General features: G+C 43.5%; 4 non-coding genes across 4 annotated transcripts; all 4 read right to left on the bottom strand.

Annotated features, from left to right (window-relative positions):
* Nucleotides 1-634: 634 nt before the first annotated feature.
* Nucleotides 635-717, bottom strand: TRNAL-CAG (transfer RNA leucine (anticodon CAG)). The gene has a single exon. It is a non-coding gene; the product is annotated as a tRNA-Leu (tRNA).
* A 4,098-nt stretch (nucleotides 718-4,815) lies between these two features.
* TRNAL-CAG (transfer RNA leucine (anticodon CAG)) lies at nucleotides 4,816-4,898 on the bottom strand. Its single transcript has one exon. It is a non-coding gene; the product is annotated as a tRNA-Leu (tRNA).
* A 2,723-nt stretch (nucleotides 4,899-7,621) lies between these two features.
* Nucleotides 7,622-7,704, bottom strand: TRNAL-UAG (transfer RNA leucine (anticodon UAG)). Its single transcript has one exon. It is a non-coding gene; the product is annotated as a tRNA-Leu (tRNA).
* A 1,280-nt stretch (nucleotides 7,705-8,984) lies between these two features.
* Nucleotides 8,985-9,067, bottom strand: TRNAL-CAG (transfer RNA leucine (anticodon CAG)). The gene has a single exon. It is a non-coding gene; the product is annotated as a tRNA-Leu (tRNA).
* Nucleotides 9,068-16,114: the final 7,047 nt, after the last annotated feature.

The raw sequence follows: 16,114 nt of genomic DNA, 5'->3' as shown, positions 1-16,114 counted from the left end.
ACAACACTCCTTCTCACTCACTCGCTCAATCACTTGTATTTTTGCCCTTGCTCTGCATTCTATAGTGGAAACATCTCTTGAATGAAGCATCTGAAAATGACGTGACATAAAATTTAAAACCTCCCTATTGGAAACCTAAAACATCACAAGACTTAATGTAACCCATTTCTTTCATAAAAAAGATTTTTAAAGTACCCCACAAAAGAAATATAAAACACCACGAGCGCTAGAAGAATATTACATTAACGTTAAAGATAGAATAGGGCAAATGCATTTGCAGTTGAAACTGAAGTTTGGTACTTATTCAGATATTATTTACATTGCCAATTTTTAGCTGAGATTCTAAAGGAACTGAGAGAGAAAATGGAATTCAAGTTTTGTCAGAAGTGGGATTCGAACCCACGCCTCCAGGAGAGACTGCGGCCTTAACGCACCGCCTTAGACCACTCGGCCATCCTCACCCCATGCTGCTTTTTCATCTAAAGGGTGAGAAAGATATTAGGAACCAAAAAATGCACAGAGCTTAGGCCAATAGAAAAAAACTCACTGCACTCTTCCAAGAAGACAATCCTATAAGCCACTGCGAGGGAAATGATCATATTTCTCAAGAAAAAAATTAGAGTAAACACAGGACTGTCAGAAGTGGGATTCGAACCCACGCCTCCAGAGGAGACTGCGACCTGAACGCAGCGCCTTAGACCACTCGGCCATCCTGACTTGCTTTCCCAGCATCTTCCAGAGGCCAGACAGCCATGCAAGTGAGGTACTGAAAAGGAATGCCCTCAATTTATTTATCCTATTATATGCACTTCCAACAGATCTTTGAACAATCTGTACAGAGCAGGACCTATGGAGAACTCTTTAGAACTTTGAGGCGAACAAAGAGAAAGTGCTATTCACCAGCCACTTGAACGGCTCAAAGCTGCTTTGAAATTGAGACAATAGCCACCTCTTGGCTGGCTAAAGCAATTTCAACAAGGGATCTCAAAGTCACAACATAGGGTGGAGTATGCAAATTTAAGCAGCCGCTGATCAAAGCCCTAAGGAAATTGCTGTAAGTGTGCTGGAGTCCAGTTGTCTACCAGATGCATGGCATTCTTCCAAATTTGCAGGGCCCGTCTGGCCAGGGCATACAAGAGCATGACTCTTCCAGATGACCTCTTACATGGGTCCTATGCTCATTTGGTAAGGATTGCGCTTTGTCAGCAAGACGTTATAGAACCTAAATATATGAGAAACCCCATCTCTCTTGACAAGAGGAGAACGGAATAACGTGCCAGGTGAAGACCAACAGATGCAACTTCCATCAGATGTTAACCTGATAAAGGAGATTAAATCTCCAAAAGGCATGTCAGAAGTGGGATTCGAACCCACGCCTTCAAAGGAGACTGTGGCCTAAACACAGCACCTTAGACCTCTCGGCCATCCTGACAGTATAGGCTTTTAAGAAATGAATAAAAGTTACTCAGAAACGTCTACCTCCATGCAAGCCTGAAATAATTTAAACCTTCAAACACAAGGTGCAACTTTATGCACAGGACAATAAACACAGAAGAACACATACGAAAGCACTTTATTTCACAGGTATACAGTTTTCATGCTTTTAGAACACCACATACCTCTCACCAGCTATTTAGGGTCCTGTATCCGACTCACAACATTTCCTTGCCTGCGACCTCTCTCTCTACACAAACAACTACAGCACAGGAAGTAGGAAGGCAATAGGTGGGGCAGTTTATGCAAATTTATGCTGCCATTGTGCCTTGCAGATTCATGCAGGATTTCTAGATCCTTGCTGGATACAAGAGAGTAGGCCTTGTTCCAGATAAACTATCCGTAGCAGGGAAAGTCTGAGCACAGGCACTCTTTTGCTCTTTAGCCCCTGGCCTGGGACTCACCCTCACTTGCTGAGGCGTGAAATTCTGCATACCAACTTTGCACAGAAGGTATGTTTGTGGTTGTTTGGGGATGGGTGGGAGGTCAAGAGCAGGGAAAAGCAGGTCTCCTTCACTACTAGACTCCTCTTCTATGCCTCCCTGCCGTTCACTCACTCTGTCTTTGTTTCATTCTCTCCTTCCACAACACTCCTTCTCACTCACTCGCTCTATCACTTGTATTTTTGCCCTTGCTCTGCATTCTATAGTGGAAACATCTCTTGAATGAAGCATCTGAAAATGACGTGACATAAAATTTAAAACCTCCTTATTGGAAACCTAAAACATCACAAGACTTAATGTAACCCATTTCTTTCATAAAAAAGATTTTTAAAGTACCCCACAAAAGAAATATAAAACACCACGAGCGCTAGAAGAATATTACATTAACGTTAAAGATAGAATAGGGCAAATGCATTTGCAGTTGAAACTGAAGTTTGGTACTTATTCAGATATTATTTACATTGCCAATTTTTAGCTGACATTCTAAAGGAACTGAGAGAGAAAATGGAATTCAAGTTTTGTCAGAAGTGGGATTCGAACCCACGCCTCCAGGAGAGACTGCGGCCTTAACGCACCGCCTTAGACCACTCGGCCATCCTGACCCCATGCTGCTTTTTCATCTAAAGGGTGAGAAAGATATTAGGAACCAAAAAATGCACAGAGCTTAGGCCAATAGTGGCTAGAGCAAGAAAAAAACTCACTGCACTCTTCCAAGAAGACAATCCTATAAGCCACTGCTAGGGAAATGATCATATTTCTCAAGAAAAAAATTAGAGTAAACACAGGACTGTCAGAAGTGGGATTCGAACCCACACCTCCAGAGGAGACTGCGACCTGAACGCAGCGCCTTAGACCACTCGGTCATCCTGACTTGCTCTCCCAGCATCTTCCAGAGGCCAGACAGCCATGCAAGTGAGGTACTGAAAAGGAATGCCCTCAATTTAATTATCCTATTATATGCACTTCCAACAGATCTTTGAACAATCTGTACAGAGCAGGACCTATGGAGAACTCTTTAGAACTTTGAGGCGAACAAAGAGAAAGTGCTATTCACCAGCCACTTGAACGGCTCAAAGCTGCTTTGAAATTGAGACAATAGCCACCTCTTGGCTGGCTAAAGCAATTTCAACAAGGGATCTCAAAGTCACAACATAGGGTGGAGTATGCAAATTTAAGCAGCCCCTGATCAAAGCCCTAAGGAAATTGCTGTAAGTGTGCTGGAGTCCAGTTGTCTACCAGATACATGGCATTCTTCCAAATTTGCAGGGCCCGTCTGGCCAGGGCATACAAGAGCATGACTCTTCCAGATGACCTCTTACATGGGTCCTATGCTCATTTGGTAAGGATTGCGCTTTGTCAGCAAGACGTTATAGAACCTAAATATATGAGAAACCCCATCTCTCTTGACAAGAGGAGAACGGAATAACGTGCCAGGTGAAGACCAACAGATGCAACTTCCATCAGATGTTAACCTGATAAAGGAGATTAAATCTCCAAAAGGCATGTCAGAAGTGGGATTCGAACCCACGCCTTCAAAGGAGACTGTGGCCTAAACACAGCACCTTAGACCTCTCGGCCATCCTGACAGTATAGGATTTTAAGAAATGAATAAAAGTTACTCAGAAACGTCTACCTCCATGCAAGCCTGAAATAATTTAAACCTTCAAACACAAGGTGCAACTTTATGCACAGGACAATAAACACAGAAGAACACATACGAAAGCACTTTATTTCACAGGTATACAGTTTTCATGCTTTTAGAACACCACATACCTCTCACCAGCTATTTAGGGTCCTGTATCCGACTCACAACATTTCCTTGCCTGCGACCTCTCTCTCTACACAAACAACTACAGCACAGGAAGTAGGAAGGCAATAGGTGGGGCAGTTTATGCAAATTTATGCTGCCATTGTGCCTTGCAGATTCATGCAGGATTTCTAGATCCTTGCTGGATACAAGAGAGTAGGCCTTGTTCCAGATAAACTATCCCTAGCAGGGAAAGTCTGAGCACAGGCACTCTTTTGCTCTTTAGCCCCTGGCCTGGGACTCACCCTCACTTGCTGAGGCGTGAAATTCTGCATACCAACTTTGCACAGAAGGTATGTTTGTGGTTGTTTGGGGATGGGTGGGAGGTCAAGAGCAGGGAAAAGCAGGTCTCCTTCACTACTAGACTCCTCTTCTATGCCTCCCTGCCATTCACTCACTCTGTCTTTGTTTCATTCTCTCCTTCCACAACACTCCTTCTCACTCACTCGCTCTATCACTTGTATTTTTGCCCTTGCTCTGCATTCTATAGTGGAAACATCTCTTGAATGAAGCATCTGAAAATGACGTGACATAAAATTTAAAACCTCCTTAATGGAAACCTAAAACATCACAAGACTTAATGTAACCCATTTCTTTCATAAAAAAGATTTTTAAAGTACCCCACAAAAGAAATATAAAACACCACGAGTGCTAGAAGAATATTACATTAACGTTAAAGATAGAATAGGGCAAATGCATTTGCAGTTGAAACTGAAGTTTGGTACTTATTCAGATATTATTTACATTGCCAATTTTTAGCTGAGATTCTAAAGGAACTGAGAGAGAAAATGGAATTCAAGTTTTGTCAGAAGTGGGATTTGAACCCACGCCTCCAGGAGAGACTGCGGCCTCACACAGCGCCTTAGACCACTCGGCCATCCTGACCCCATGCTGCTTTTTCATCTAAAGGGTGAGAAATATATTAGGAACCAAAAAATTCACAGAGCTTAGGCCAATAGTGGCTAGAGCAAGAAAAAAACTCACTGCACTCTTCCAAGAAGACAATCCTATAAGCCACTGCGAGGGAAATGATCATATTTCTCAAGAAAAAAAGTAGAGTAAACACAGGACTGTCAGAAGTGGGATTTGAACCCACACCTCCAGAGGAGACTGCGACCTGAACGCAGCGCCTTAGACCACTCGGCCATCCTGACTTGCTTTCCCAACTTCTTCCAGAGGCCACACAGCCATGCAGGTGAGGTACTGAAAAGGAATGCCCTCAATTTATTTATCCTATTTTATGCACTTCCAACAGATCTTTGAACAATCTGTACAGAGCAGGACCTATGGAGAACTCTTTAGAACTTTGAGGCGAACACAGAGAAAGTGCTATTCACCAGCCACTTGAACGGCTCAAAGCTGCTTTGAAATTGAGACAATAGCCACCTCTTGGCTGGCTAAAGCAATTTCAACAAGGGATCTCAAAGTCACAACATAGGGTGGAGTATGCAAATTTAAGCAGCCCCTGATCAAAGCCCTAAGGAAATTGCTGTAAGTGTGCTGGAGTCCAGTTGTCTACCAGATGCATGGCATTCTTCCAAATTTGCAGGGCCCGTCTGGCCAGGGCATACAAGAGCATGACTCTTCCAGATGACCTCTTACATGGGTCCTATGCTCATTTGGTAAGGATTGCGCTTTGTCAGCAAGACGTTATAGAACCTAAATATATGAGAAACCCCATCTCTCTTGACAAGAGGAGAACGGAATAACGTGCCAGGTGAAGACCAACAGATGCAACTTCCATCAGATGTTAACCTGATAACGGAGATTAAATCTCCAAAAGGCATGTCAGAAGTAGGATTCGAACCCACGCCTCCAAAGGAGACCGTGGCCTAAACACAGCGCCTTAGACCTCTCGGTCATCCTGACAGTATAGGCTTTTAAGAAATGAATAAAAGTTACTCAGAAACGTCTACCTCCATGCAAGCCTGAAATAATTTAAACCTTCAAACACAAGGTGCAACTTTATGCACAGGACAATAAACACAGAAGAACACATACGAAAGCACTTTATTTCACAGGTATACAGTTTTCATGCTTTTAGAACACCACATACCTCTCACCAGCTATTTAGGGTCCTGTATCCGACTCACAACATTTCCTTGCCTGCGACCTCTCTCTCTACACAAACAACTACAGCACAGGAAGTAGGAAGGCAATAGGTGGGGCAGTTTATGCAAATTTATGCTGCCAATGTGCCTTGCAGATTCATGCAGGATTTCTAGATCCTTGCTGGATACAAGAGAGTAGGCCTTGTTCCAGATAAACTATCCGTAGCAGGGAAAGTCTGAGCACAGGCACTCTTTTGCTCTTTAGCCCCTGGCCTGGGACTCACACTCACTTGCTGAGGAGTGAAATTCTGCATACCAACTTTGCACAGAAGGTACGTTTGTGGTTGTTTGGGGATGGGTGGGAAGTCAAGAGCAGGGAAAAGCAGGTCTCCTTCACTACTAGACTCCTCTTCTATGCCTCCCTGCCATTCACTCACTCTGTCTTTGTTTCATTCTCTCCTTCCACAACACTCCTTCTCACTCACTCGCTCTATCACTTGTATTTTTGCCCTTGCTCTGCATTCTATAGTGGAAACATCTCTTGAATGAAGCATCTGAAAATGACGTGACATAAAATTTAAAACCTCCCTATTGGAAACCTAAAACATCACAAGACTTAATGTAACCCATTTCTTTCATAAAAAAGATTTTTAAAGTACCCCACAAAACAAATATAAAACACCACGAGTGCTAGAAGAATATTACATTAACGTTAAAGATAGAATAGGGCAAATGCATTTGCAGTTGAAACTGAAGTTTGGTACTTATTCAGATATTATTTACATTGCCAATTTTTTGCTGAGATTCTAAAGGAACTGAGAGAGAAAATGGAATTCAAGTTTTGTCAGAAGTGGGATTTGAACCCACGCCTCCAGGAGAGACTGTGGCCTTAACGCAGAGCCTTAGACCACTCGGCCATCCTAACCCCATGCTGCTTTTTCATCTAAAGGGTGAGAAATATATTAGGAACCAAAAAATGCACAGAGCTTAGGCCAATAGTGGCTAGAGCAAGAAAAAAACTCACTGCACTCTTCCAAGAAGACAATCCTATAAGCCACTGCGAGGGAAATGATCATATTTCTCAAGAAAAAAAGGAGAGTAAACACAGGACTGTCAGAAGTGGGATTTGAACCCACACCTCCAGAGGAGACTGCGACCTGAACGCAGCGCCTTAGACCACTCTGCCATCCTGACTTGCTTTCCCAGCATCTTCCAGAGGCCAGACAGCCATGCAGGTGAGGTACTGAAAAGGAATGCCCTCAATTTATTTATCCTATTATATGAACTTCCAACAGATCTTTGAACAATCTGTACAGAGCAGGACCTATGGAGAACTCATTAGAACTTTGAGGCGAACAAAGAGAAAGTGCTATTCACCAGCCACTTGAACGGCTCAAAGCTGCTTTGAAATTGAGACAATAGCCACCTCTTGGCTGGCTAAAGCAATTTCAACAAGGGATCTCACAGTCACAACATAGGGTGGAGTATGCAAATTTAAGCAGCCCCTGATCAAAGCCCTGAGGAAATTGCTGTAAGTGTGCTGGAGTCCAGTTGTCCACCAGATGAATGGCATTCTTCCAAATTTGCAGGGCCCATCTGGCCAGGGCATACAAGAGCATGACTCTTCCAGATGACCTCTTACATGGGTCCTATGCTCATTTGGTAAGGATTGCGCTTTGTCAGCAAGACGTTATAGAACCTAAATATATGAGAAACCCCATCTCTCTTGACAAGAGGAGAACGGAATAACGTGCCAGGTGAAGACCAACAGATGCAACTTCCATCAGATGTTAACCTGATAAAGGAGATTAAATCTCCAAAAGGCATGTCAGAAGTGGGATTCGAACCCACGGCTCCAAAGGAGACTGTGGCCTAAACACAGCGCCTTAGACCTCTCGGCCATCCTGACAATATAGGCATTTAAGAAATGAATAAAAGTTACTCAGAAACGTCTACCTCCATGCAAGCCTGAAATAATTTAAACCTTCAAACACAAGGTGCAACTTCATGCACAGGACAATAAACACAGAAGAACACATACGAAAGCACTTTATTTCACAGGTATACAGTTTTCATGCTTTTAGAACACCACATACCTCTCACCAGCTATTTAGGGTCCTGTATCCGACTCACAACATTTCCTTGCCTGCGACCTCTCTCTCTACACAAACAACTACAGCACAGGAAGTAGGAAGGCAATAGGTGGGGCAGTTTATGCAAATTTATGCTGCCAATGTGCCTTGCAGATTCATGCAGGATTTCTAGATCCTTGCTGTATACAAGAGAGTAGGCCTTGTTCCAGATAAACTATCCCTAGCAGGGAAAGTCTGAGCACAGGCACTCTTTTGCTCTTTAGCCCCTGGCCTGGGACTCACCCTCACTTGCTGAGGCGTGAAATTCTGCATACCAACTTTGCACAGAAGGTATGTTTGTGGTTGTTTGGGGATGGGTGGGAGGTCAAGAGCAGGGAAAAGCAGGTCTCCTTCACTACTAGACTCCTCTTCTATGCCTCCCTGCCGTTCACTCACTCTGTCTTTGTTTCATTCTCTCCTTCCACAACACTCCTTCTCACTCACTCGCTCTATCACTTGTATTTTTGCCCTTGCTCTGCATTCTATAGTGGAAACATCTCTTGAATGAAGCATCTGAAAATGACGTGACATAAAATTTAAAACCTCCTTATTGGAAACCTAAAACATCACAAGACTTAATGTAACCCATTTCTTTCATAAAAAAGATTTTTAAAGTACCCCACAAAAGAAATATAAAACACCACGAGCGCTAGAAGAATATTACATTAAAGTTAAAGATAGAATAGGGCAAATGCATTTGCAGTTGAAACTGAAGTTTGGTACTTATTCAGATATTATTTACATTGCCAATTTTTAGCTGAGATTCTAAAGGAACTGAGAGAGAAAATGGAATTCAAGTTTTGTCAGAAGTGGGATTCGAACCCACGCCTCCAGGAGAGACTGCGGCCTTAACGCACCGCCTTAGACCACTCGGCCATCCTCACCCCATGCTGCTTTTTCATCTAAAGGGTGAGAAAGATATTAGGAACCAAAAAATGCACAGAGCTTAGGCCAATAGAAAAAAACTCACTGCACTCTTCCAAGAAGACAATCCTATAAGCCACTGCGAGGGAAATGATCATATTTCTCAAGAAAAAAATTAGAGTAAACACAGGACTGTCAGAAGTGGGATTCGAACCCACGCCTCCAGAGGAGACTGCAACCTGAACGCAGCGCCTTAGACCACTCGGCCATCCTGACTTGCTTTTCCAGCATCTTCCAGAGGCCAGACAGCCATGCAAGTGAGGTACTGAAAAGGAATGCCCTCAATTTATTTATCCTATTATATGCACTTCCAACAGATCTTTGAACAATCTGTACAGAGCAGGACCTATGGAGAACTCTTTAGAACTTTGAGGCGAACAAAGAGAAAGTGCTATTCACCAGCCACTTGAACGGCTCAAAGCTGCTTTGAAATTGAGACAATAGCCACCTCTTGGCTGGCTAAAGCAATTTCAACAAGGGATCTCAAAGTCACAACATAGGGTGGAGTATGCAAATTTAAGCAGCCGCTGATCAAAGCCCTAAGGAAATTGCTGTAAGTGTGCTGGAGTCCAGTTGTCTACCAGATGCATGGCATTCTTCCAAATTTGCAGGGCCCGTCTGGCCAGGGCATACAAGAGCATGACTCTTCCAGATGACCTCTTACATGGGTCCTATGCTCATTTGGTAAGGATTGCGCTTTGTCAGCAAGACGTTATAGAACCTAAATATATGAGAAACCCCATCTCTCTTGACAAGAGGAGAACGGAATAACGTGCCAGGTGAAGACCAACAGATGCAACTTCCATCAGATGTTAACCTGATAAAGGAGATTAAATCTCCAAAAGGCATGTCAGAAGTGGGATTCGAACCCACGCCTTCAAAGGAGACTGTGGCCTAAACACAGCACCTTAGACCTCTCGGCCATCCTGACAGTATAGGCTTTTAAGAAATGAATAAAAGTTACTCAGAAACGTCTACCTCCATGCAAGCCTGAAATAATTTAAACCTTCAAACACAAGGTGCAACTTTATGCACAGGACAATAAACACAGAAGAACACATACGAAAGCACTTTATTTCACAGGTATACAGTTTTCATGCTTTTAGAACACCACATACCTCTCACCAGCTATTTAGGGTCCTGTATCCGACTCACAACATTTCCTTGCCTGCGACCTCTCTCTCTACACAAACAACTACAGCACAGGAAGTAGGAAGGCAATAGGTGGGGCAGTTTATGCAAATTTATGCTGCCATTGTGCCTTGCAGATTCATGCAGGATTTCTAGATCCTTGCTGGATACAAGAGAGTAGGCCTTGTTCCAGATAAACTATCCGTAGCAGGGAAAGTCTGAGCACAGGTACTCTTTTGCTCTTTAGCCCCTGGCCTGGGACTCACCCTCACTTGCTGAGGCGTGAAATTCTGCATACCAACTTTGCACAGAAGGTATGTTTGTGGTTGTTTGGGGATGGGTGGGAGGTCAAGAGCAGGGAAAAGCAGGTCTCCTTCACTACTAGACTCCTCTTCTATGCCTCCCTGCCGTTCACTCACTCTGTCTTTGTTTCATTCTCTCCTTCCACAACACTCCTTCTCACTCACTCGCTCTATCACTTGTATTTTTGCCCTTGCTCTGCATTCTATAGTGGAAACATCTCTTGAATGAAGCATCTGAAAATGACGTGACATAAAATTTAAAACCTCCTTATTGGAAACCTAAAACATCACAAGACTTAATGTAACCCATTTCTTTCATAAAAAAGATTTTTAAAGTACCCCACAAAAGAAATATAAAACACCACGAGCGCTAGAAGAATATTACATTAACATTAAAGATAGAATAGGGCAAATGCATTTGCAGTTGAAACTGAAGTTTGGTACTTATTCAGATATTATTTACATTGCCAATTTTTAGCTGACATTCTAAAGGAACTGAGAGAGAAAATGGAATTCAAGTTTTGTCAGAAGTGGGATTCGAACCCACGCCTCCAGGAGAGACTGCGGCCTTAACGCACCGCCTTAGACCACTCGGCCATCCTGACCCCATGCTGCTTTTTCATCTAAAGGGTGAGAAAGATATTAGGAACCAAAAAATGCACAGAGCTTAGGCCAATAGTGGCTAGAGCAAGAAAAAAACTCACTGCACTCTTCCAAGAAGACAATCCTATAAGCCAGTGGTTCCCAAACTCTTGACTCCTGAGGACCCCCACTGAATCACTACTGGAGTCCGGGGACCCCCAAGCAATTTTTACAATTTAAATTTCAAAAAATTAAAACAATAACTCGCAAAAAATACACAAACGAGTACACACCAAACAAATACTTGCATTACTAGAGCTTTTATTATTTTATCTTGAAAAATATGCAAAAATTAAAACATTTTAATGGGAAGGATGGTGCTGCATCTCGGCGACTAACTTTTCAATGTTTGGTTTTATTTCGGAAAGTTGAATCCTTAGGTCAGATTCTACATTTTGCAAGCGATTTCTGTTCTTATTTTTAAGGTACAGAATGAGGATTATCAACATCATTACATGCATTGATTGCATAATGTGCCATGCAGAAACCATTTTAAAATAAACCATTTTAAAATCAATGCAATAATTTGGAGTGGACTACACTTGCAGCCACACTTTTCATGAAACCAACCCTGACGGCGGGAATAAACCATAATGCCACTGCTACTAGCACACAAGCTGATCACTCGTCACACACGAGAAGAATTATAGAAAGGCTGCTGCTAAATCATAGCTGCCAAGGTTTCAGATTGCGGTGTGTGATATTGTCATAAATACAGTGTAATTATGAGTGACATTTCAGTGACTATGAGTGACACTTGCTCACAAGCAAAATAAAGCAATGAAGATGAGGGAAACATAAATACCAGAAAATACACCAATTTGAGCAACAAGACAGGCTAAGTTAACTGCTTCAAAGCATAAGAAACAATTCATTTATCAGACCACATTAATTCCCAACTTTTTTCTGTCGCGTTTTACTTTTCCATCCAGAATAGCGTTTTAACCAAATGCATATTACATTTTCATGCTAGCAGTTAGTCATTTCACTTGTAACACTAAAACACTGAGCTGCCCTGCGCCTGCAGATTTACTGTGTTTGAAATATTCAGATCATGATAATATCACTCAACATTCTACAAAAGGAGTGCATGAATATGCCAACATTAAAGTAAACAGACTTTGAGAGCAGCAGCACAATAGCAGTCTGTACACATTGCACTGACTGAGGAGCAAGCAGACAAGTCATAAAGTGCAAATAGGTACAAGTTACCAGGCATACGCAAATGGTCACCAAACCCAGACTGAGTGATCATAAGCTAGAAACAGAACCCTCTCAAACAGATCTAATGAGAGAGGGCAGAATCCGCCAGCAGCTTGACCTGCAGGAACGTCTGAGAGGCCTTTTTTCCAAATCTGTCCTGAATAAAACCTTATTTGTTACTATCCTCAATCTGAGACGAAATTTAAATCAAGCAAGAAAAATGGGGCACGATAAATAGCATCTGTTTTGAGTTTTTGGAGGCTAACATGCAGACTGTGGTACTTTGGTACTATAAATAGCACACTTTTCCCCTGTAAGTTTACGGCAGGTTTGACCGTCCTAAATTTTAAGAAGGGTGCAATATTTAACATACCTGGTAATTACATACTCAGTGAATACCACCCAATCACTGCGCAAACAGGGCTTACCCAGAGGTGGGACAATTCCAGCCAAATTGTAATGTATTTAGTAAGTACCAGAGGCGCAACTGGAGCCAAATTTCGTGGGGGGCAGGGGGCTAAGAAAAAATTTCGGGGGGGGCTGAATGTTAAGCAAAAGGCAGATTGGAGCTGCAGGGTCTATTAGAAGGGGTGAAACAACAGTAAGGCCTCATTAACGTGCAAATAGTCTTTTAAAGACCTGTCAAGTGCTCAGGTGCGGTCGCATCCCAGGCTGACACACACACGACATAGGCAGAGTGGAGCTGATTTGGGGGTGGCTGAATCTAGTTTAAGCAAAAGTCAGAGTGGAGCTGCAGGGGCTCTTAGAAGGGGTGAAACAACAGTAAGGCCTCATTAACGTGCAAATGGTCTTTTAAAGACCTGTGAAGTGCTCGGCTGCGGTCTCATCCCGGGCTGAGGGCTGACACACACGACATAGGCAGAGTGGGGCTGATTTCGGGGGGGCGGGGGGGTAGCTGAATCTAGTTTAAGCAAACGGCAGAGTGGAGCTGCACAGGGCCGGCTTTAGTGCTGGTAGCGCCCTGTGCGACAATGTTTGTTGACGCCCCCCAATGACCACCTCCACCACGGATTCTCTCACCAGCACCCTTTAACAGTGACCAAGTCTCCATAACCACACACTCTCAGATGCATTGAATTAATACGAGTGTAGGCCCGGGTGTCCGAGCACTTTCCATCACACACACATTACACAGAGACAATCAATCATACGTGTGTAAATCAGTGTATAGGAAATATTACATAAGAGCCAAAGGACTGAAAGTGTAGGAGTCACATGTCATCCATACTGGTAGGCAGTATAGTTTAATAGTGCTTGGTGTGGAGAAGCACAAACTCAGAGTCGAAAAATAAACAGCATAGTTGGGAGTTTTCTTTAATAATAAGAATCGATTTCTAGCCAAATTAACCCTTTTTGCAACATTAATCAATGTTCTAATATTGTATACTTTGCAGTGTGTATGCAGTGCAGGGTGAAAGTTAAAAGCTCACTATTCTATGTTAGGAATTTAAGTTATAAATTGCAAGTAACAAAAGGATGTCTCTTTTGAAAGGAGTAATATTTGATCTGTTTATCATACCCACTCTGTAATCTACTTGGCACACGTTCTTTGCAGCAGGCATATTAACCCTCGTCTGCACTAACTTCACAGAAGACAAAACCTCAACTATACAAAATGCTCATCTCTCTCCAGGAAGATAATTAATCACAGGAGTTTTCTTGACATTTATGTGAGGCCTGGTAATTGCCGGCGGAAATAAACGCTGCAGCAGGTGCTTCTAATCTAAAAAGCATAATAAACTTTCAAACACGGACCCAGGAAGCCAGCGGCCGGTGCGGTGGCACCGGTCGCACCGCCCTAAAGCCCACCGGCCGCTGGCTTCCTGGGTCCGTTTTTGAAAGTTTTTTATGCTTTTTAGACATTAGAAGCACCTGCTGCAGCGTTTCTTTCCGCCAGCAATTACTAGGCCTCACATAAATGTCGCGTAACACCCATTGTACTCCCGTTGTGTGTGTCGGCCCTCAGCCCGGAATGAGACTTCACCCGAGCACTTCAGAGGTATTTAAAAGCCCATTAGTACGTTATTGAGGCCTTACTGTTTCACCCCTTCTAAGAGCCCCGCAGCTGCGCGGGGTCTTAGAAGGGGTGAAACAGTAAGGCCTCAATAACGTACAAATGGGCTTTTACATACCTCTGAAGTGCTCGGGTGAAGTCTCATTCCAGGCTGAGGGCCGACACACACAACGGGAGTACAATCGGTGTTGCGCGACTGGTACACCCGGCCTACACACGGCGTCCTAATTCCCCTGGCCTTTGCCCAACAGGATTAAATGTAAACATTTTTAACTTAACTATAAATAGATAAACACTCACGTGCTGTAGTAGTGGTGCCGGAATGCAGGTGCAGGTATTTAGCGAGGCGAAGCGGAGACAGGGCATTGGGCGGCAAAATGCTCCTGGGCTGGCTGCAGACGCGAGGGAAGACGCACTGCCGTGGGAGCGTGCGCGTCTATAAAAAAATAAGCCAATCACCATTCAGCTTCCCCGGCCTAAGCTGAAATGGTGATTGGCCCGCTTTTTTTTGGTCCCGCCGCCCCTGCGCTGTCATTCACAGTGCTTGTATGCGCTTCAATGCTTCTAAATATTTAAAAATAGCTGACTCGAAGGCACTCCAGTTCGCGGACCCCCTGGGAATGTGTCACGGACCCCTGGGGGTCCGCGGACCACAGTTTGGGAAACGCTGCTATAAGCCACTGCTAGGGAAATGATCATATTTCTCAAGAAAAAAATTAGAGTAAACACAGGACTGTCAGAAGTGGGATTCGAACCCACGCCTCCAGAGGAGACTGCGACCTGAACGCAGCGCCTTAGACCACTCGGTCATCCTGACTTGCTCTCCCAGCATCTTCCAGAGGCCAGACAGCCATGCAAGTGAGGTACTGAAAAGGAATGCCCTCAATTTAATTATCCTATTATATGCACTTCCAACAGATCTTTGAACAATCTGTACAGAGCAGGACCTATGGAGAACTCTTTAGAACTTTGAGGCGAACAAAGAGAAAGTGCTATTCACCAGCCACTTGAACGGCTCAAAGCTGCTTTGAAATTGAGACAATAGCCACCTCTTGGCTGGCTAAAGCAATTTCAACAAGGGATCTCAAAGTCACAACATAGGGTGGAGTATGCAAATTTAAGCAGCCCCTGATCAAAGCCCTAAGGAAATTGCTGTAAGTGTGCTGGAGTCCAGTTGTCTACCAGATACATGGCATTCTTCCAAATTTGCAGGGCCCGTCTGGCCAGGGCATACAAGAGCATGACTCTTCCAGATGACCTCTTACATGGGTCCTATGCTCATTTGGTAAGGATTGCGCTTTGTCAGCAAGACGTTATAGAACCTAAATATATGAGAAACCCCATCTCTCTTGACAAGAGGAGAACGGAATAACGTGCCAGGTGAAGACCAACAGATGCAACTTCCATCAGATGTTAACCTGATAAAGGAGATTAAATCTCCAAAAGGCATGTCAGAAGTGGGATTCGAACCCACGCCTTCAAAGGAGACTGTGGCCTAAACACAGCACCTTAGACCTCTCGGCCATCCTGACAGTATAGGCTTTTAAGAAATGAATAAAAGTTACTCAGAAACGTCTACCTCCATGCAAGCCTGAAATAATTTAAACCTTCAAACACAAGGTGCAACTTTATGCACAGGACAATAAACACAGAAGAACACATACGAAAGCACTTTATTTCACAGGTATACAGTTTTCATGCTTTTAGAACACCACATACCTCTCACCAGCTATTTAGGGTCCTGTATCCGACTCACAACATTTCCTTGCCTGCGACCTCTCTCTCTACACAAACAACTACAGCACAGGAAGTAGGAAGGCAATAGGTGGGGCAGTTTATGCAAATTTATGCTGCCATTGTGCCTTGCAGATTCATGCAGGATTTCTAGATCCTTGCTGGATACAAGAGAGTAGGCCTTGTTCCAGATAAACTATCCCTAGCAGGGAAAGT

The sequence above is a fragment of the Triturus cristatus genome, unplaced genomic scaffold (genome assembly GCF_964204655.1).
Source record: "Triturus cristatus unplaced genomic scaffold, aTriCri1.1 SCAFFOLD_262, whole genome shotgun sequence".
NCBI lineage: Eukaryota > Metazoa > Chordata > Amphibia > Caudata > Salamandridae > Triturus > Triturus cristatus.
The sequence above is the reverse complement of the archived record's forward strand: the minus strand, read 5'-3'. Positions and strand labels throughout refer to the sequence as shown.